Source organism: Ursus americanus, chromosome X, assembly GCF_024610735.1.
Source record: "Ursus americanus isolate L20-20 chromosome X, mUrsAme1.1.p, whole genome shotgun sequence".
In the NCBI taxonomy this organism is placed as follows: Eukaryota; Metazoa; Chordata; class Mammalia; order Carnivora; family Ursidae; genus Ursus; species Ursus americanus.
Genome location: NC_142164.1, coordinates 79,599,660 through 79,623,433, shown reverse-complemented (window position 1 = coordinate 79,623,433; position 23,774 = coordinate 79,599,660). Strand labels below are relative to the sequence as shown.

The window sequence follows — 23,774 nt, the reverse complement described above, 5'->3', positions numbered from 1 at the left end:
TATTTCCATGACTTATTCATTCCATAACTAGAAATATTTATCTTCCACTACCCTTCACCCATTTTGCCCATTCCCCTCACCCCCCTCCACCCTGGCAACCATTACTTTGCTCTCTGTATTTATAGGTCTGATTCTGCTTTCTGTTTCTTTACTCATTTGTTCTTTTTAGATTCCTCATATGAGTGAAATCATATGGTATTTGTCTTTTCCAATCCAAGACAATGCATTTTTAGAAGTGAGTTTAAAGCAATGACACTTAACAATCATTTCCACGAAGAAACCATTTCTGTCACCAAAGCCGAATTTGGCAGCTTTACCACCTGAAGATTCAGTCAGCCTAAACTAGAATGCAGTGTTCCAGTTGCAACTAAACTGTGTTTAAAAGGAAGCTTACTAATTTTATCCTTTTATTTCAGTGTATATTCTCAATGAACACTAGGAATTATCCCACATATTTTAGGACAAAAAAACGAAAATGCAGAAAACAAAAACAAAAGGTCATGTTTCTTTATATTTCTTTAATTAGCAGAGCTCAACATTTTTCACACTTATTATTTTGTCTGGCAGTCTGACAAATTTAGTTTTCTTCCCCGAATTTTACTGTAACCAATAACAGCGTAGTCTTTTCACCTTTCATTTAATTGTATTTGTTTAGTGTTGAATATGTAACACATTAATACAACTTAAGATTTTAAATGTAACAAAGAGTACATATTTAATCATTTATTAAAACTTCTGTGAAAAAACTGTAGTGAAATAATTATTAGTTGTAAATATTAATTTCAATTTGCTTCCACCTAAATAAAATCTAAATATATCCTTAAATATGACCATTCCAAATGCACTACCATACAGTCCTTAGTATATCGTGTTTATTTATGACGCTGGTGACTTTGAAAACAAAGTGGTACAAATTAACAAAACACTATAGTTTCCTATGAGGTGGCTAAATTTCACCTGATATTTAAAATTCCATGCAAATTATAGTAATGTAGAGTTTATCCAATGCATATAAATGTATGAGTTTGCATGTACTTTTAGAACAAAGATGCATTTCAAATGGTGTGGTATAAAAAATTTCAAAATGCATAAAACATAGAAATTGAAACTCTAGGGCCAATTCAGTAAATTAATTTTAGGAAGAAAACTTAATGTGATTTTTTCAATTAGTAAAGTTCCTTTTTTTAATAATTTACCATTAAAAAATATACATATACAACCTGAGGACTGTAGAGAAAGTTCGCATTAGTGTTGACAAAGTCAGTTACCATAACTGTAAAAGGCAATTTGGTTAACTCAACTTTCTATGATCAGTTGTATAAGTCCTGGGACTTGCTTTTTTTGTGTAAATCCCAGAGATTGCTTTAATCCAGGTGTGCATCTCTTCAGGGCTATCAGCCTGCATATAGAAAGTTCAAAACAATGTTACACTTTCAAAGAGATTGTCCCTCATCATTACATTGCTGTGTCTACATTCCTGTACTTCATAATCTTCTTTAAGTGGTATTATCTGGAGAGCTTCCTTCTCCAGTTTAGATTTGAAGTAGCCTATTGTGTTTTCATCCAACTGAAAAAAAATCTTCTCTTCCAGTTGCTTCATCACCACTCCTTGCTTAACACAATATCCAGCTTTGATAACTGCACTATCTGAAGGAGGTTTAGGAGTAAAGAAGACGGCCTCATGACCACTTCAAATTATTTGTCAATACTTTCACCATATTTATTTACTTCTTACTGAGTTGGAGTAATGATGGGTATACCACCAACGCCAGTTTTCTAAGATGCTTGCTTCTTCCCACATTCACCCCGGTGACTTAGGTTATCAGAATGATGTGAATCTGACTGCTTTGTACTGTAGTTTTTATATTAGTTTAACACATTTACTTATTCTACTAGATACTGCTGATCATTAGCTTGTAAGGAGATACTTCCTTATCCCTGCATTCATGACAAAAAAAGAATTCATCCTTTGGTCTTAGCTTACTTGCAATGCTACTTTTGAAATGTAGGTAAGATTAATGGCTCCAACGTATGATGATCCAGAAGGAAAGTTCTGTGGATTACCCATGTACCACACAAAACAATCTTCTCGGGACAGAGGAAGATGGTGGTGGAGTAGGAGGTCACCTCATCCCACAAACACAGCTAGATAACTATCAAATCATCCTAAGTACCCCAGAAATCAACCTGAAAACTGACAGAAAAAATTCCACACCTAAAGGGAGAGAAGAGTCCACATCAAAGAAGGTAGAAACTTTGGAGACCTGATTTAGGGGAGAAATGTAATTGTGGGCGCTGCAGAGAGGAGGGAGCCCTAGTCGTGGAGAGGGCAAGAGAGAGAGGAGCACATGGGACAACAGACAAAGAGAACGTTTCTCCAAAGTCATTGCCTTGGAAAACAAGAAGGGCTGAATTTCATGAGTTCTTACAACCAGCAGGGCTTAAAGGCTGGAGTTTTGCTTAGGTTTTTTTTTTTTCAAAGATTTTATTTATTTATTTGAGAGAGAGAGGGGGAAAGAGAGCAAGAGCACACAAGCAGGGGCAGAGGGAGAGGGAGAAACAGACTCCCCATTGAGCAGGGAGCCCCATGCAGAGCTTGATCCCAGGATCCCGAGATCATGATCTGAGCCAAAGACAGAGACTTAACCGACTGAGCCGCCCAGGTGCCCCTAAAGCCTGGAGGTCAGTGAACTTGTCTAGGATACAGCCTGAGGGCACAGTGCTGCTCCTGGAGAGAAGGCAGGCAAACAACACAGGGTCAGACAGCATGGAAAAAGTAATTTGAAGAATGCCTGGGACACATCACGGGGAGATTATTTGCTCTTCTCACAGTGTGTCCCTGAGAGGTAGCATTCATGGAGACACATCTCCAGGAAGAAAAGAGTTGTCTGGCACCATTTTCCTACCCTATCCCTCAGCATAAACACAGAGCCATCTGTGGGAAGCAGTGTAGCACCAGCACTGGATGCCAAACTTGCTTACACCAAGCCCTACCACCCTACACTCTGGTGGTACTACCTTCCTCAGTCACACATACCTCACTCCCTCCCCAGAAGACCAGCACAAATCAATGCCCACACCACATCCCCAAACAGAGAGTTCTGCAGGGCCTCAGTTCTGGTGAAGTTAGTGTCAGGTCTCATTTCACAAACAGTCCAGAACACATGTAGTTAAAAAATCACCACACTCTGGCCAATGACCAACCACCACCTACAGCAAGCAAGGACAGCCTCTGCAGATGACTGGCCTGAAGGATAGAGCAGCAACAACACAACAGCAGAGTATACACAGCACACACCAGAGACATTCTCTGAGGTGGCAAGCCCTGGGCACTACATGACCTCTTCTTCAGAGGCCATTACTTTCAGGAGCTGGAAACATGACTGCCTTTTCTAACACAGAGAAGAAGGCAGAGACCTAGATAAAATGCAAAGATGGAGGAATTTATCCCATATGAAAGAGCAAGATAAGGTCATGTTTAGAGATCTAAGTGAAACCCATATAAACAGAATGCCTGATGGAGAATTTAAAGCGACAATCATAAGGATACTCACTGGGCTTGAGAAAAGAATAGAAGACATCGGGGAGACCCTTACTACAAAGATAAAATGTTAAAAAAGATTTATCAGAGATGACAAGTGCAATAAATGAGATTGGAAACAGGTTTGATGCAATGAACAGCAGGCTGGAAGAAGCAGAGGAACACATAAGTGATATAGAAGACAAAATAATGGAAAATATTATAGCTCAACAAAGAAAGAAAGAAGAATTATGGAACATGAGAATAGACATAAGGAACTCAGTAACTCCATCAAACTTAATAACATTCATATTATAGGAGTCCCAGAAAAAGAAGAAGAGAGAAAAAGGGGGGGGGGCAAAAAATTTATTTGAAGAAAAAATAGCTGAAAACTTCCCTAATCTGGGGATGGAAACAGACATCCAGATAAAGGATGAACAGAGACCCCCCCCCCAAACAAAATCAACAAAAGCAGGCCAACATCAACACATATTGTAATTAAATTTGCAAAATATAGTGATAAAGAAAAATCTTAAAAGTAGCGGGACAAAAGAAGTCCTTAACTTACAAGGGAAGACCCAAAGGTTAGCTTCAGATCTCTCCACAGAATCTTGGCAAGCCAGAAGAGACTGGCATGATATATTCAAAGTGCTGAATGGGAAAAATCTGCAGACCAGAACACTCTATCCAGCAGGGTTATCATTCAGAATAGAAGGAGAGAGAAAGAGTTTCCCAGACAAACAAAAATGAAAGGAGTTCATCACCACTAAGCCAGCCTTGCAAGTAATATTAAAGGGGACTCTTTGAGTAGGAAAGACCAGACCAAAAGGACAAAAACAAGGAATGATCAGAGAAATCTCAGGAAACAAAGACAAAACAAGTAATAAAATGGCACTAAATACATATTACTTTGAAAGCAAATGAACTAAATGACCCAATGAAAAGACACAGAGTATCAGAATGGATTAAAAAGAAAAACAAGAGACATCTATATGCTGCCTTCAAGAGACTCATTTTAGACCTAAATACATGTGCAGATTGAAAGTGAGGGAATGAGGAAACACTTACCAAACAAATGGATGTCAAAAGAAAGCCAGAGTAGCAAAACTTTTTTTTCAGAAAAAGTAGACTTTAAAACAAAGCTTAACAGGAGACAAAGAAGGAAATATAAATCATAAAGGGGACAATGCAATAAGAAGATGTAATAATTGTAAATATTTATGCACCTAACATGTGAGCACCCAAATATATAAAACAATTAAAGACAAACATAAAGGAACTAATTGATAATAATACAATAATAGTAGGGGACACCTCACTTACATCAATGGACAGATCATTGTAACACATCAACAAGGAAACGATAGCTTTGAATGACACACTTGACCAGATTGACTTAGATATATTCAGAACATTCCATCCTAAAGTATCAGAGCACACATTCTTTTCTTTTTTTTAATTTTTTATTATGTTATGTTAGTCACCATAAAGTACATCATTAGTTTTTGATGTAGTGTTCCATGATTCATTGTTTGCGTATAACACCCAGTGCTCCATGCAATACGTGCCCTCCTTAATACCCATCACTGGCCTAGCCCAATCCCTCACACCCCCTCCCCTATGAAACCCTCAGTTTGTTTCCCAGAGTCCATAGTCTCTTGTGGTTCATTCACCTTCTGCTTACCCCCCACTTCATTTTCCCCTTCCTTCTCCTACCCATCTCCCTGCTATTTCTTGTGTTCCATAAATGAGTGAAACCATATAATTGTCTTTCTCTGCTTGACTTATTACACTTAGCATTATCTCCTCCAGTCCCATCCATGTTACTGCAAATGTTGGGTAATCCTTCTTTCTGATGGCTGAGTAATATTTCATTGTATATATGGACCACATCTTCTTTATCCATTCATCTGTTGAAGGGCATCTCGGCTCCTTCCACAATTTAGCTATTGTGGACAATGCTACTATGAACATTGGGGTACATATGGCCCTTCTCTTCACTACGTCTGTATCTTTGGGGTAAATACCCAGTAGTGCAATTGCTGGGTCATAGGGTAGCTTTATTTTTAACTTTTTAAGGGACCTCCACACTGTTTTCCATAGTGGCTATACCAACTTGCATTCCCACGAACAGTGTAAGAGGGATCCCCTTTCTCCACATCCTCTCCAACATTTGTTGTTTCTTGCCTTGTCAATTTTTGCCATTCTAACTAGCGTAAGGTGGTATCTCAAGGTGGTTTTGATTTGAATTTCCCTGATGGCTAATAGTCATGAAGAGATTAAAGCAGTGATCAAAAACCTTCCCAAAAACAAGAGTCCAGGGCCTGACAGATTCCCCTGACTATTATTGTATTATTATCAATTAGTTCCTTTATGTTTGTCTTTAACTGTTTTATATATTTGGGTGCTCACTTGTTAGGTGCATAAATATTTACAATTATTGAATTTTACCAAACATTCAAAGAAGAAATAATACCTATTCTCCTGAAGCTGTTTCAAAAACTAGAAACAGAAGGAAAACTGCCAAACTCATTCTATGAGGCCAGTATTACCTTGATCCCCAAACCAGGCAAAGACCCCATCAAAAAGGAGAATTGCAGACTGATATCCCTGATGAATATGGGTGCCAAAATTCTCAACAAGATCCTAGCTAATAGGATCCAACAGTACATTAAAAGGATTATCCATCATGACCAAGTGGGATTCATCCCTGGGATGCAAGGGTGGTTTAACATTCGCAAATTGATCAGTGTGATAAATCACATTGATAAAAGAAGAGACAAGAACCATATGATCCTCTCAGTTGATGCAGAAAAAGCACTGACAAAATACAGCATCCTTTCCTGATTAAAACCCTTCAGAGTGTAGGGATAAAAGGTATATTCCTCAATTTCATAAAAACCATCTATGAAGGGGCGCCTGGGTGGCGCAGTCGTTAAGTGTCTGCCTTCAGCTCAGGGCGTGATCCCGGAGTCCTGGGATCGAGCCCCACGTCAGGCTCCTCTGCTGGGAGCCTGCTTCTTCCTCTCCACTCCCCCTGCTTGTGTTCCCTCTCTCACTGGCTGTCTCTATCTGTCAAATAAATAAATAAAATCTTTAAAAAAAAAGAAACCATCTATGAAAAGCCTAAAGCAAATATCATTCTCAATGGGGAAAAGCTGAAGCCTTTCCCTTAAGATCAGGAACACGACAAGGATGCCCACTCTCACCATTATTGTTCAACATAGTACTAGAGGTCCTTGCAACAGCAATCAGACAACAAAAAAGAATAAAAGGCATTCAAATTGACGAAGAAGTCAAACACACATTCTTTTCAAGTGCACATGGGATATTCTCCAGAATAGGTCACATACTAGGTCATAAAACAGGTCTCAACAAATACAAAGAGATTGACATCACACCATTCAACTTTTCTAACCACAACATTTTGAAACTAGAAGTCAACCCAAAGAAAAATTTTAGAAAGACCACAAATACATGGAGGTTAAACAACATGTTACCAAACAATGAATGGGCCAACCAGGAAATCAAAGAAGAAATAAAAAATACATGAAAACAAATGAAAATTAAAACACAATGGTCCAAAACCATTTGGATGCAGCAAAAGTGGTCCTAAGAGGGAAGTATATAGAAATAAAGGCCTACCTGAAGAAGCAAGTAAAATCTCAAACAACTTACACCTAAAGAAGCTAGAAAAAGAACAACAAAGCCTAAAGCCAGCAGAGGGAAGGAAGTATTAAAGATCAGAACACAAATAAATGATTTAGAAGCTAAAAAAACAATAGTACAGGTCAATGAAACTAGTAGCTGGTTCTTTGAAAAAACGTAATAACATTGATAAACCTCTAGTCAGACTTATCCAAAAGAAAAGAGAAAAGACTCAAATAAATAAAATCACAGATAAGCTAGGAGAAATAACAACCAGAAATACAAACAATTATAAGAGAATATTATGAAAAACTGTATGCCAACAAATTGGACAACCTGGAAGAAATGGACAAATTTTTAAACACATATAAACTACCAAAACTGAAGCAGGAGGAAAGAGAAAACTTGAACAGACTGATAACCAGCAAGGAAATGTAATCAGTTATGAAAATCTCCCAATAAACAAAAGTCTAGGGCCAGATGGCTTCACAGGCAAATTCTACCAAACATTTAAAGAAGAGTTAATACCTTTTCTTATGAAACTATTCCAAAAAATAGAAGAGGAAGGAAAACTTCCAAATGCATTCTATGAGGTCAGCATTACCCCAATACCAAAACCAGATAAAGCCTCCACTAAAAAAGAGAATTACAGGCCAACATTCCTGATGAATATGGATGCAAAAATTCTCAATAAAATACTAGCAAACTAAATGCAACAGCACATTAAAAGAATCATTCACCACAATCAAGGGGCATTTATTCCTGGGTTGCAAGTGTATTTCAGTATTTGCAAGTCAATCAATGTGATATACAACATTAATAAAAGAAGGGATAAGAACTATATGAGCCTTTCAATAGATGCAGAAAAATCATTTCACAAAGTACAGCACCCATTTGTGATAAAAACCCCTCAACAAAGTGTGGTTAGAGGGAACATACCTCAACATACTGGAGGACGTATATGAAAAACCCACAGTGAATATCATAAATGTGGAAAAACTGAGAGCTCTTCCTCTAAGGTCAGGAATATGACAGGGATGTCCATTCTCACTGCTATTATTTAACATAGTACTGGAAGTCCTAGCCAGAACAATCACACAAGAAAAAAATAAAAGACATCCAAATCGGCAAGGAAGAAGTAAAGTTGTCATGATTTACAGATTACATGATACTCTATGTAGAAAACCCTAAAGACTCCACCACAACCTGCTGGAAGTGATACACGAATTCAGTAAATTTGCAGGATACAAGATCAATGTACAAAAACCTGTTGCTTTTGCAAATATCTTCTCCCATTCCGTGGGCTGCCTCTTAGTTTTTCTGACTGTTTCCTTGGCTGTGCAGAAACATTTAATCTTGAGGAAGTCCCATAAATTCATTTTATCTTTTGTTTCTCTTGCCTTTGGGGATGTATCATGAAAAAGGTTGCTTTGGCCGATGTCGTAGAGGTTGCTGCCTATGTTCTCCTCTAGAATTTTGATGGATTCCTGTCTCACATCGAGGTCTTTCATCCATTTGGAGTTTATTTTTGTGTATGGTGTGAGATAGTGGTCAAGTTTCATTCTTTTGCATGTAGCTGTGAACTTCTCAAACTCAATACACGAGAAACAAATAAACAAATCAAAAAATGGGCAGAAGATATGAACAGACACTTTTCCAATGAAGACATACAAATGGCTAACAGACACATGAAAAAATGTTCAAAATCATTAGCCATCAAGGAAATTCAAATCAAAACCACACTGAGATACCACCTTACGCCAGTTAGAATGGCAAAAATAGACAAGGCAAGAAACAACAATTGTTGGAGAGGATGTGGAGAAAGGGGATCCCTCCTACATTGTTGGTGGGAATGCAAGTTGGTACAGCCACTCTGGAAAACAGTGTGGAGGTCCCTTAAAAAGTTAAAAATTGAGCTACCCTATGATCCAGCCATTGCACTACTGGGTGTTTACCCCAAAGATACAGACGTAGTGAAGAGAAGGGCCATATGCACCCCAATGTTCATAGCAGCAATGTCCACAATAGCTAAATCGTGGAAGGAGCTGAGATGCCCTGCAACAGATGACTGGATTAAGAAGTTGTGGTCCATATATACAATGGAATATTACTCAGCAATCAGAAAGAACGAGTTCTCAACATTTGCTACAACATGGACGGCACTGGAGGAGATAATGCTTAGTGAAATAAGTCAGCAGAGAAAGACAACTATCATATGATTTCTCTCATCTATGGAACATAAGAACTAGAATGATCAGTAGGGGAAGAAAGGGATAGAGAAAGGGGGGGTAATCAGAAGGGGGAATGAAACATGAAAGACTATGGACTATGAGAAACAAACTGAGGGCTACAGAGGGGAGGGGGGTGGGGGATTGGGATAGACCGGTGATGGGTAGTAAGGAGGGCACATATTGCATGGTGCACTGGGTGTTATACACAACTAATGAATCATCGAGCCTTACATCGAAAACCGGGGATGTACTGTATGGTGACTAACATAATATAATAAAAAATCATTATTAAAAAAAAAAAACCTGTTGCATTTCTATACACCAATAATAAAGCAGCAGAAAGAGAAATCAAGGAATCAACCCCATTTACAATTGTACCCCAAACCATAAAATACTTAGGAATAAACCTAACCAAAGAGGTGAAAAGACCTGTATCCTGAAAACTATAAAATACTGATGAAAGGAACTAAAGAGGACACAAAGAAATGGAAAGACATTCCATGCTTATGGATTGGAAGAACAACTTATATTAAAATGTCTGTACTGCCCAAAGCAATGTACACATTCAATGCACTCCCTATCAAAATACCAACAGCATTTTTCACAGAGCTAGAACAAACAATCCTAAAGTTTGTATGGAACCAAAAAAGACACCGAATAGCCAAAGCAACCTCGAAAAAGAAAAGAAAAGCTGGAATCATCACAATTCTGGATTTTGACATATATTACAATGCTGTAGTCATCAAAACAGTGTGTGCTGGCACAAAAATAAACAAATTGATCAATAGAACAGAATAGAAAACCCAGAAATAAACCCACAACTATATAGGTCAATTGATCTTCAATAAAGAAGGAAAGATTATCCAAAAGGAAAAGGACAATCTCTTGAACAAATGGTGTTCAGAAAACTGGACAACACCATGCAACTTTCTTACACCATGCAGAAAAATAAATTCAAACTGGATTAAGACCTAAATGTGAGACCTGAAACCATGAAAATTTTAGAGAAGAACATAGGCAGTGACCTCTTTGACATTGTCCATAGCTACTTCTTCCTAGATATATCTCCTGAGGCAAGGGAAACAAAAGCAAAACTAAATTATTGGGACTTCATAAAAATAAAAAACGTCTGTATAGCGAAGGAAACAACTAAGAAAACTGAAAGGTAATGTATGGAATGGGTGAAGATACTTGAAAAAGACATTTCCAATATAGGATTAGTATCCAAAATACATAAGGAACTTATAAAACTCAACACTCAAAAAACAATAATCCATGGGACACCTGGGTGGCTCAGTTATTAAGCGTCTGCTTTCGGCTCAGGTCATGATCCCAGCGTTCTAGGATCGAGCCCCGCATTGGGCTCCCTGCTCAGTGGGAAGCCTGCTTCTCCCTCTCCCACTCTCCCTCCTTGTGTTCCCTCTCTCACTGCCTCTTTCTCTGTCAAATAAAGAAATAAAATCTTAAAAATAAAACAAAAAACAAATAATCCAATTAAAAATGGGCAGAAGACATGAAAAGACATTTTTCCAAGGAAGACATACAGATGGCCAACAAACACATGAAACGATGTTCAACATCACTGATCATTAGGAAAATACAAATCAAAACTATAATGAGATATCACCTCACACCTGCCAGAATAGCTAAAATCAACAACACAAGAAACAACATGTGTTGGTGAAGATGTGCATAAAGGAGAACCCTCTCGCACTGTTGGTGGAAATGCAAATTGGTGCTCCCACTGTGGAAAACAGTATGGAGATTTCTCAGAAAGTTAAAAATAGAAGTATCCTATAATCCAGCAATCTCACTACTGGGTATTTATCCAATGAATACAAAAATACTAATTCAAATGGATACATGTATTCCTATGTTTATAGCAGCATTACTTTCAATAGTCCAATTATGGAAACAGCCCAAGTGTCTATTGACTGATGAATGGATAAGGAAGCTGTGGTACATACATACAATAGAATATTACTCAGCCATGAAAATGAGTGAAATCTTGCTATTTGCAATAATGTGAATGGAGCTAGAGAGTATTATGTTAAGTGAAATAAGTCAGTCAGAGAAAGACAAATACCAAATGATTTCACTCATATGTGGGACTTAAGAAACAAAAGAAATGAGCAAAAGCAAACAAAGAGAGAGAGGGAAACCAAGACGTTGACTCTTAACTATAGTGAACAAACTGCTGGTTACCAGAGGGGAGGGGGTGGGGGGGGATGGGTTAAATAGGTGGTGGGAATTAAGGAGCGGACTCATGGTGAGCACCAGGTATTGTATGGAAGTGTTGAATCACTCTATTTGATCCTGAAACTACTACACTCTATGTTAACTAACTAGAATTTAAATAAAAACTTAAAAAGTAACTATCTTCTCTTGTATCCAATATGAAGTACCTTCGAAGACATTTCCCAGTGTTTTCATTTTCCTTGATGTCTTATAAAATCACAAATGTGACTGTGATGTTTCACACAGGTATTCCTGAGCTTGAACATTACACTGGGTGACCTTGGGCAAGTTACTTTCAACTCTGGCACCAGTCATCTGCAACGTCAAGGTGTGAATGTAAAGCATGATTCTATGGCACAGGGCAGAATTCACTTCAGACTCAGGGAGTCCAGTGCTTGCCAACCCTTCAGCAGACCAGCAGTTGCCTCACACCTTGCTCAGCTGCTCTTCAAGCCAAACTGCACCACAGTCCTCTACCCATCCACGGCCCTCCACACATGCAGCCCCCATGCCATTGTGGCTTATGCTTTCATAGGCATGAACTGCTGCCACTCTGCACGTGTTCCTGTGCTGTCTCAGCCTCCACATGGTGGCAGAGATTCTGGAGCCCACACTCCCAGTCCATGGGGACTCATGGTTCTGCAAATTTTGAGTACAGCATAAGGATTATGGATATTGATGTCAGGCCTAGGTTCTAGTCCAAGTTTTAATTGACCCAGCAGTCATTTAACCTCTTTGAGACTCAGTTTCCTCATCTGTAATACTGTGGTAAAGATAGGGCCCATTGCTCAAGGTAGTTGTGATACTTAACAGATCATTTTGTTAATTAAGATGCTTTATCACAGTGCTCGGCACCCAATAAATGTGGTTTCCGTAGTCATTTTTGTGTCATTCCAAGCAGTGTAAGGGGTACAGAAGTGAGTAAGCCATGGTTTTTGTTTTTGAGGAGCTTGTGATGAGCACTGGGTGTTATAAGCAACTAATGAATTGTTGAACACTACCTCAAAAACTAATGATGTACTATATGTTGGCTAATTGGACATAATAATAAAAAAGTAAGGATATAATGGATATGCAAATAGCTACTATAAGAGCTATAGCTCTTATAAGATAAATGCCACAGAGGTAGGGTTACCAAATGCTGTGAGTTCAAAACCTTGAATTGTGGTAACTGATGTCAAAATTTTGTATCTAACTGTTACATGTGTGATTTTGTTAACCCTGATGTCTGGGAACACAGTGTTAAAGCTAGGAGGGCGAGTATGCTGACATCCTCTTTCCTATATCCATTGACAGACACTACTACATGATCTCAGATATGGCCTTAAAATTTTTTACTACTGCTTCAGGCATCATTACTATCAATTGGATTTGTCCTTGAAATAAAGTATACCTGAAGTATGATGCTCCTGGGAGAACATCAAGAAGAAGGGGACATAGGCTAACAGTACCAAGTAGTAGAGGTAAAAGAGATAGAAAGGTATCAATTTTGAAGAAAATTATCACTGGTGAATATTGAGAGACAAATTATATCAAGTTGTAATGTATGATCCATAGTAAAAGCCATAGAGTTGGAGCTTAAAGTGGATAGAATTAATAGCTGTTGGAGTTGTGGGCATCAAGGAGCTTTGAAGATAACTTGGATGGACAGTCTAAAGAAATCTTGAAGTTGCCCATAATGGTGGTAGAAATTGCGGTGGAAAACAAGAACTGACTATATGCCAAAGAGCAATGACTTAGGACACAGTAGATTATAACAAGGAAGATTTGTTAACATGTTCACTCCCTTTACTAGATAGTGGCATGTAAAACCCAAGCAATTATATCTTATTTTCTTTGAATCCCAGGATTTAAATGCAGAGTACAAAACATTGAATGAATTGGTGATCATCAAGCAAATGAATGCTGACAACTTATTTGAGCACAAGTTGAAAAATGACCCTAATAGAGATTAGTTTGGGACTAAAGAGAAGTAACGAAAACTGAGTTTCCCTTGAGCAAATCGTATCCTCCTTTTCCTGGGTATTCAAAAGGTAATTTGTCCTACTAAGAATTCATTCTTATATCAGTCTATGCCAAAGATACTTTATCTGCAAGTTAGAAACACCTACATACCTTTTTAAAAATCCAATTGCTCCAGCTGCTCCTCAGACAAATCAAATTAGAATCTCTGGAGGTGTGATCTAGTCTTCAGTATTTCCTACACTTTTTTTAAAGGTTTATATTTCTAAGTAATCTCTATACCAAGTGTGGCGCTTGAATTTACAACCCTGAGATCAAGAGTGGCATACTCTACTGACTGAGCCAGTCAGGCATGCCTAGTCTTTCATATTTTTAAAAGCTCCCCAGGTCAGGGCACTTGATATAATGAATACTGAGTTTTATACACAACTGATGGATCACTAAATTCTGCCTCTGAAACTAATAATACATATATGTTAATTAATTGAATTTAAATAAATAAATAGATAAATAAATAAATGCTCCCCAGGTAATTTATGCTGCCAAGATTCAGAACGATGGGATTGAGGCTAGATAAAACAAGATGCAAGTGTACTAAATTATCTAATTACACAAAAATTCAACATTACAGTTAGAATTAATTTTTAGCAATTTTCTGTAAGAAATGAAGTATCTCAGTTCTCAACTTCTACTTAAAATGTTTATCCCATAATTACATAGTACCTGGAAGCCTACAGATGGGTTGTGTTTGGCCCTCATAATGCTGAAACTTTTTGAATTGATGGCCAACATTTAAAAATCAGATTTCACATAAAAATGAGAACTTGCAACTTCTCTTCACAATTAGAAGCACCAGTAACATGATGTTTGCATTCCCTAGTGGAAGAAGTCAAAACTCAGTAGATGCTGCCCCATTTAGATAGAAATGGTCATTGAATTTTCTTTTTTTCACTTTGATTAGAAATTTATCAATTTTATTGATCTCATAGAACCAGATTTTGGGTTCATTGATCTTCCATTGTTTTAATTTTTTCTCTTTCATCAGTTTCTACTTTGATCTTAATTATTCCCTTTCTTCTGCTTACTTTGGGGTTAATTCTCTCTCTGTGCCACCCAGGCACCTCTACTGGGACTTGTTTTTATTCCACAGACTATGATTCATTTGTTAAGTGTTCCATGTGTACTTGAGAAGAATGTATATTCTACTGTTGCTCAGTAGAGTGTTCTATAAATGTCAATCAAGTCTAGCTGGTTGATTGTGTTGTTCAAGTCTGCTTCATATCCTTGATAATTTTCTGCTTATATTTTCTATCAGATATGAGAGAAGAGTATTGAAGTCCTTGACTATAATTGTGGATTTGAATATTTCACTTTGCAGTTGTGAGATAATAGAAAAAATATATATTGTCTCAGCCCCGAGTTTCTGGCACAGAGTTCCTAAAACCTTGTAAATTCCTAAATGTTAAGAGTACCAGGAGCATCTTTTGTTATGATATTTGCTCTTTGACCCTCGTTCCCGACACAGGGCTCCTGAAACCCTTGCGAATTCTCAAGTGATAAAAGGACTAGTGATGTGGGAAACAAAGGCGAAAGAAATGTAGCTTAAATTAAAATCTCCTGGGGCGCCTGGGTGGCTCAGTGGTTGAGCGTCTGCTTTCGGCTCAGGGCGTGATCCCAGGATCCTGGGATCAAGCACCATGTCGGGCTCCTCCTCTGGGAGCCTGCTTCTTGCTCTCCCACTCCCCCTGCTTGTGTTCCCTCTCTCACTGGCTGTCTCTCTCTCTGTCAATAAATAAATAAAATCTTAAAAAAAAATCTCCTTACAGCTTGCAGCCCACTGATAGATACCTGAAACATACAGAGCGTGACCTTCCTCAAGGAACTCATGGCTGCCCTAGTGCCTTAATGTTTAAAAGGAACCTGATCTTGGCAGCAGCTGGCCCCTCAAGGTCCTGAAGCCTTGCTTCCAGATTCTTGGAGACTTGCACTATCCCTAACTCCCACAAATTAAAAACCATACAATCCATCACTCCTCACAATCCCAGTATAGCCCTTTCTGCCCACAGGTCCTGTCCCATGAATAGGGAAGGGGTTAAGGTATAGGCAGAAGAAAGAGGAGGCCCCTGACTACTCTGACTGGGCTCTGAAACTATTCCTGGCAGGAATAGTCCCCAAGACGGGACAAGAATCTCATGGCCGCAAGCTTTCCAGTCAGTTCTCAATAAAGACTGCCGCTAAAGGCCCTCAGTGGTAACCCATTTGGGACCCCTCTCACTCTAGAGAGCTTTTTTCTTTCCTTTCTGCTCTCACCGTCACTTAATAAACTTACACTTCACTTCACCCTTTTGTGTCCATGAGATTCATTCTTGGACTCCGTGAGACAAGAACCCTGCAATCCGGCAACACTAGGAGCATCTTTTGTTCCAGTGAGGTGACTCTAGGTGGGATCTTGGATAGGTGATTGGTCACCAGAAAGTCCAAGCTAAGATTAGAAGCTTGGAGTTTTCAGCACTATCCACCTCATTCCCATCCTCCAGAAAGGGGCAAGGGCTGGGAATTGAGTTAATAATTGACTATGCCTATGTGAGAAAGTCCCCATAAAATCCCAGTAAGTATGAGATTCAAAGAGCTTCTAGGTTGGTGAACACACCCACATACCAAGAGGGTGATGCACCCCAACTCCATGGGGATAGACATCCTGGTGCTCAGGACCATCTCAGACCTCATCTTATGTATCTCTTCATCTGACTGTTCCTCTCTATCTTCAATCATATCCTTAATAAACCAGTAAATGGGGGCACCAGGGTGGCTCAGTTAGTTAAGTGGCTGCCTTTGGCTCAGGTCATGATCTCAGGGTCAGGGAATTGAGCCCCATGTCTGGCTCCCTGCTCAGTGGGGAGTCTGCTTTTCCCTCTGCCCCTCCCCACCCCCTGCTCATGCTCTCTCTCTCTCTCTCTCAAATAAATAAATAAATTTTTAAAAAAATAAGTAAGCTGGTAAACATAAGTGTTTCCCTGAGTCTTACGAGTCACTATAGCAAATTAATCATATTTAAAGATGAGGTTGTGGGAGCCTCAGAATTATAACCCATTAGTGAGAAGCACAGGTCTTGTGGGCCTGAGTTCTTAACCTGTGGACCTGATGCTATCTTCAGGTAGATAGTTTCAGAACTGAATTGAACTGAGTTAAATTGTAGGACACCAAGTTGGTGTAGCAGAATTGCTTGATTGGGAAAACCCCACACACATATCTGGTGTCAGAAGTGTTATAAGTGTGGCAGTACTGTGAGAATAAAGGAAAAACACTGGAGGAGAACTGGATTTTATCCTAACACAACAGTACTATCAGGTTTTTCTCCATGTATTTTGATGCTCTCTTATTAGGTAGATAGACATAATTGTTATATCCTCTTACCTAATTGACTAATTTATCATTATTAAATACCCTTGTTTTAATGTGGTAATACTCTTTGCCCTGAAATCTGCTTTGTCTCTTCTTTACACTAGCGTTAACATGGTATATTTTTATCAAACTTTTTATTTTTTTTTCTATTTGTGTCTTTAAAAGTAAAGTGTACCTCTTACTGGGCAGCAGATAGTTGTTTCATTTTTATCCAATCTGCCAAGCTATGACATTAAACTGGAATGTCCAGACCAGTTATATTTTGTCATTATTGATATGGTTTGGTTTGAGTTTAGTATTTTTCTATCTTTTATTTGTCTTATTTGTTCTCTGTTCCTTTTTCTCTCATTTTCTGCCTTCTTTTCCATTAGTCAAGTATTTTTCTGAATCCATTTTATCCCTGTTATCAGCTTATTACTTATAACTTTTTAATTTTTTTATTTTAGTCATCAGTCTTGGATTTATGACATGCATCTTTAACTTACTGTAGTCTACCTTCAAGTAATATTACACCAGTTTGGGTACAATATAAAATCTTTAAAGTAGCTTGCCCATTCTTGCCTCTTGACCTTTATTCCATTATTATATATATTTTACTTTTACATATGTTATAAAACGTACAATACATATTATTATTATTTTTGTTTAAACAGTCAATTTTCTTTTCAAAAGTTTTAAATAAGAAAAACACTTCCTTATCCATTTTGTTACCATTTCTAGAGGAAAAACACCCTTCTGTGTGTCTCCTCCACTCTCAATACTCTACTACAATACTACTTCACTTCTAACACCAGAGGTGTGTGTGTGTGTGTGGTGTGTGTAGAGAGCCATTCCCCCATACCAAACAATTCTTCATCAGTTGAGTTTCCTACAATTTAATTTCACAGGTTAAAGGCTCAGCGCCACAAAACTGCCCCCCATAACTTCAGGCACCAATTGCAAGTCCAAGTTGTTACCTATGCTTCTGACCTACTGACTATGAATCAGAGTTTCACATGACCCCCCCCTTCCTGAGTTTGATTAATTTGCTAAAGAAGCTCACATAACTTAGGAAAATATTTACTTAGTAGATTACTGGTTTATTATAAAAGGATATAATTGATGAACAGCCAGATGGAAGAGATACATAGGAGAGAGTTTCCATGCTCTCTCAGGGCACACAATTCTCCTCACATCTCCAAATATTCACCAACCTGGAAGTTCTCTGAACCCATCCATTTAGGTTTTCATCGAGGCTTTATTACAAAGGAGTGATGGATTAAATCTTTGGCTGTAAGTGATTGAACTCAATCTCCAGCCCTCCCCCTTTCCTACAGGTTGGGGAGGGTAGATAGAACTGAAAGTTCCAACCTTGTTATCAGGTTTGGTTCCCCTGGCAACCAGTCCCCATCCTGAAAGGCATTCCAAAAGTCACCTCATTAACATAATCTCAGGTGTTGTTGAAAGGGGTTTGTTATGAATAACAAAAGACATCCACTTCACCTTTATGCTCTGAAACTATTTCAGGAACTGAGAACAAAGACCAAATAGTATAACAAAAGATGTCCTTATGGCTCTTGAGAAATTATAAGGATTTTAGGAAATACTTGCCAGGAGTAGTGAACAAAGATCAAATATGTATTTATTATAAATAGTAATATCACACCATTTCTGGCCCTCTTCATTCCTTTCTATAGATGCATATTTTTACTGCTCTCGTTTTCCTTCTGCAAGAAGCACTTTCTTTAACATTTCTTATAGTACGGGCCTGCCAGTAATAAATTATTTCAGCTTTTGTAAGTCTGAAAAAATGTCTTTATTTTATCTTCACTTTCAAAAGATATTCTTGTCAGATACAGAATTTTACCTTGACTTTTTTTTTTCTTTCGGTATGTTAAAAATGCTTCTTCACTGTCTTGTGTGCATTGTTTCCAAGGAGAAGTAAGACGTCATCGTTATTTTTGTTCCTCCAGACATAACATGGCTTTATCTCTGGATGTTTTAAAGATTTTCTCTTCTTCGCTGGTTTTAAGCAATTTGATCATAATATACACAAGTGTAGTTTTCTTCATTTTTCTTGTGCTTGAAATTTATCTTCCTGTTTCTTTATGTTTATAGTTTTCATCATTAGAAATTTGCGGCTATTATTTCTTTAGTTTTTTTCTCTTTCCTCTCCTCTTTGAGACACTCCAATTATCCATCCATTAGTCATTTGGTAAATTGTCCTGCAACTCACTGACCTCACTGATACTCTGTTCATTTTGTAGAATTCATTTTTTCCTCTGTGTCTTATTTTGGATAGTTTATGCCACCAACTACGTTAATCTTTTTTTTCCTGCAGTGTCCAATCTGCCATTAATTCTATCCATCATATTTTACATCGAACAAATTTTTGTTTTCATCTCCAGAATGTCTATTTGGGTCTTCTTATATATATTCCGTGTCTCTACTTAATTTTCTGAACAGATGAAATATAGTTATAATGTCTATTTAAATGTCTATGGCTCCTAATTATAACATCTCTATCAGCCTTGGATCAGTTCCAATTGTTTTAATTTTCTCCTCAATATAATTTATATTTTTATGCATTCTTTTCAGTCTTTGTAACGTTCCATTGGATATTAGCCAGACATTGTAGATTTTACCTTGTTAATACTGAATATGTCTGTATTCTTTCAAATATTCTTGACATAGTTCTGGGACATGTTAAGGTACCTGAAAATACTTTGATCCTATAGGTCATGCTTTTAAGTTTTGTTACAGGACTGGAATGGTGTTCAATATAGGCCTAATTATTCCCCTACCAAAGCTACCCTTCTGTGTACTCTACCCAATGCCCAATGAATTTTGAGGTTTTCTAGTGTGACTGGTGGGAACAGGCATTGTTTCTGGCCCTGCATTCACTCCAGACACTGTTAGCTCTAATCCTTTTGGGTGATTCTCTACCTGACCTTGAGGGTACTTTCCTCAAATGCGTGTTCTGATCAGTCCTCAGCTGAATGCTAAAGGGGAATCTTTGTAGATATCTGGGGTTTTATCCTTGTGCAGTTTCTCCTCTTCAGTTCTCTCTCCTGAAAATTCTAGCCATCTAGGTCTTTCTGGACATTCAGTTCTATCTTCTCAATGCAGGGAGTCCATCAGTCTTTTCTTCAATTCTCCTTCCCTGCACCATAGCCCAGAAAAATCTCTTAAGGCAATAAACTGGGGAAATCTTTGAGATCACCTCATTTGTTTCCATATTTGACTCTCTGGATCTCCAGTGTCTTGAAAACTGATGTTTCATATGATTTGAAACATTTTTTGTTGTCTCAGCTATGAGGGTAAATCTGATCTTTTTTACTCCATATTGCCCATAAGCAAAAGCATCTGTTCTTTTTTTAAATATCTTTTAAATTGAGGTATTTTACAAGCAGTAATATGCACTACTCGTGTGTGCACAGCTCAATTATTTATATATCTGTGTAATCACCATCAAGATATTTAAAATTTCAAGGACTTCTAGAAGGCTCCCTCATCCCTCTCCATTGCTGTTTTATTGGAAGCTAACCACCTTGTTCTTTCACTTTGACCTTGAGGAAACTTACACTACAGTCGGGATAAAGCCATGTCATTTTATTGCTGCTGCACTTCAACTATAAATCCCTGTCTTCTAGAAGTAGTCTCATTTCATATATTCTCTATTTTTTTTAAAGATGGCCATTACAAAATAGAGTGAATTTTTTGCTTTATTTTTTTATTGAGGTGTAATTGACATATAACATTATATTATTTTCAGCCGTATAGCATAGTGATTCAGTACACATATATATTGTGAAATGATCACCACAAGTCTAGTTAATATCCATCATTATACATAGTTACAAAAAATTTTTTTCTTGTGATGAGGACTTTTAAGATTTACTCCCTTAGCAACTTTCAATGCAATGCAGTATTATTAACTATAGTCACCATGCTTACATTACATCGCATAACATATTTATTTTATAACTGGAAATTTATGCCTTTTGACCCCCTTCACTCATTTTGCCCATCCCCTACTCTCTGCCTCTGGCAACCAGTTTGTTCTCTGTATCTGTGAGCTTGGTTTTTGTTTTGTTTTGTTTTAAATTCCACTGTAAGTAGGATCATACAGTATTTGTCTTTCTCTGTCTAACTTATTTCATTTAGCATTAATGCCCTCATGGTTCATACATGTTGTTGCAAATGGCAAGATTTCCTTCTTTTTTATGGCTGAATAGTATTCCTGTGTGTGTGTGTGTGTGTGTGTGTGTGTGTGTGCAACACATCTTCTTTATCCATTTTTCCATTGATAGACAGACACTTAAATTGCTTGCATATCTTGGCTATTGTAAATAGTCCTGAGATGAACATGGGGGTGCATAGATCTTTTCAAATTAGTGATTTGGTTTTGCTTTCTTTTTTTAAAATAATTTTTATTTTGTTATATTAGTCACCATACAGTACATCCCCAGGTTTTGATACAATGTTCCATGATTCATTATTTGCATGTAACACCCAGTGCTCCATGCAATACGTGCCCTCCTTAATACCCATCACTGGCCTAGCCCAATACCCCCCCCCAACACCCTCAGTTTGTTTCCTTCAAAAAAAAAGATGGTGGAGGAGTAGGGGGACCCTATTTCAGCCAGTCCCCTGAATTGAGCTGTGTATCTACCAGACCATTCTGAACACCCACGAAATCAGCCTGAGAAGTAAGAAGATATACCTGGATCTCTACAAATGAACATCTCCAGTGCTGGGTATCGAGGTACAAAGCGGTGATTTCTTTTTCTTTGGATAAATACCCACAAGTAGAATTGCTGGATCATATGGTAGTTCTATTTTTAATATTCAAGGAAACTTCATACTATTTCCTATAGTTGTGGAACCAATTTACATTCCCACTAACAGTGCAAGAGGGTTCCCTTTTCTCCACATTCTCGCCAATACTTTTTTCCCAAAATACTCAGCCTACTTAAATATACAGATTTTCCAAGTTTTATACTATAACCCACCCCAATCTCACTATTATCAGTTGTTTATCATTCACACAGTTGAATATTAAAAGACAGTAGCAAAGCTGAGGGGTGCTAATGGAATTATGATTATGACTTTGCTCAGAAATAAATAGTGATTTCCTCTTTTTCATTATTTTTTGCCTACACAGTAAGTCAAAAACTCTATTTTAAATACATGGTATGCTTTTCTAAGTTTATGATTTTTTTGTCTGCCAATTACCAATATTTCACATTTCCCAGACCTCAGCAACCAAGAAATAAAGTAATAATTAAAGAGGAATATTCCTTTAATTCTGCTCTCACTTAGTGTTTAGAAACTTCAATCCTTGCCAAATTCTACCTAAATGGCTTTGAATGAAACTAAGGAGGTTTCTTATGCCCCCAGGTTTTCTCACCTTGATCATTATCAAAATCATCTCAGAACTATCTCAGATCCCATACTCAAGGAACTGTTACAGTTCCTTTTATTTTGCATTCTGCTTTTATTACCATAATCTTTCCCTAAAACTCAATCTTTGGGTCCCTGAGGCAGGACTGGTGGACAGTCTGAATGACTGACTAGGTTATATTTATCATTCTTCTCTTCATGGCTTTGACATGCATTTTCCTGATGGCTAATGATGTTGAGCGTCTTTTCATGAACTCACTGGCCGTTTGAGTAATGTCCATTTAGATCCATTGCCCATTTTTAAGTTGGGTTATTTGTCTTTGTTTTTGAGTTGTACAAATTCTTTATATATTACATATACAAGTCCTTTATCAAATATATTATTTACAAACATTTTCTCCCATTTTGAGTGGTTTCTTTTCACCTTCTTGATGGTATCCATTGAAGCATGAAAGGTTTTAATTTTGATAAGTCCAAATTTACCTATTAGCTTTTTATTTTGTTATTTGGACATTTGTAGCATATCTAAGAGGGCTTTGCCTAACTTGTAGTCATGAAGATTTACTACTATATTTTTTTCTAAGATTTGTGCTTCAGCACTTATAGTTAGGTTTATAATCTACTTTTTGCTAATATTTGTATGTAGTATGAGGTAGGGTCAGGAGGCTTCATTCTATTCCTAGTCTGATGTTTTGTTTTGTTTTTTAATCATGAAAGGGTGTTGGATTTTGTCAAATACTTTTTCTGTGTCTGTCCAAATGATTATTTGGTTTTTGTCCTTTATTTTATTGATATGGTGTTGTACTTTAATAGATTTTCAGATGTTATACTAACTTTGCATTCCTTGAATATATTTCACTTGATCATGGAGTATAATTATGTATGTCAGTGAGTTTGGTTTGATAGTATTTTACTGAGGATTTTGGCATAAAGGTGTGTGGTTTTCTTTTCTTGTCATGCTTTTGCCTACCTTTGTTAGCAGGAAAATGCCAGCCTTATAGAATTTGGAAAATGTTTCTCTTCTATTTTCTGTAACAATTTATAGAAAATTGGTATTGATTGTAATTAAGTTATTTAAAAGTTTGGTAGAATTTATCAGTGAATTTGGACATGGACTTTCTCTTGTGGGAAGTTTTTTAAATTACAAATTCAATCTCTAGAGTTGTTATGGGTCTACTTTGATTTTCTATTTCTTGAATTTGTTTCAGTAGTTTCTTTCTAAGAATAAGTACATTTCACCTAATCTATCTAATTTATTGGCAAACAGTTATTCATAATATTCTCTTATATTCTTTCTTTTTCCTTAATGTCTGTAGTAACAACTGCTGTCTCATTACTCCTTTTGGTAACTTGAGCCTTCTCTTTTTTCTTGGTCAGTTTAGCTAAAG

General features: G+C 37.4%; 1 pseudogene; it reads right to left on the bottom strand.

Moving 5' to 3' along the window:
• Positions 1–1,291: 1,291 nt before the first annotated feature.
• LOC123789961 (pleckstrin homology domain-containing family A member 1-like) lies at positions 1,292–22,667 on the bottom strand (annotated as a pseudogene).
• Between the last annotated feature and the right edge of the window lie 1,107 nt (positions 22,668–23,774).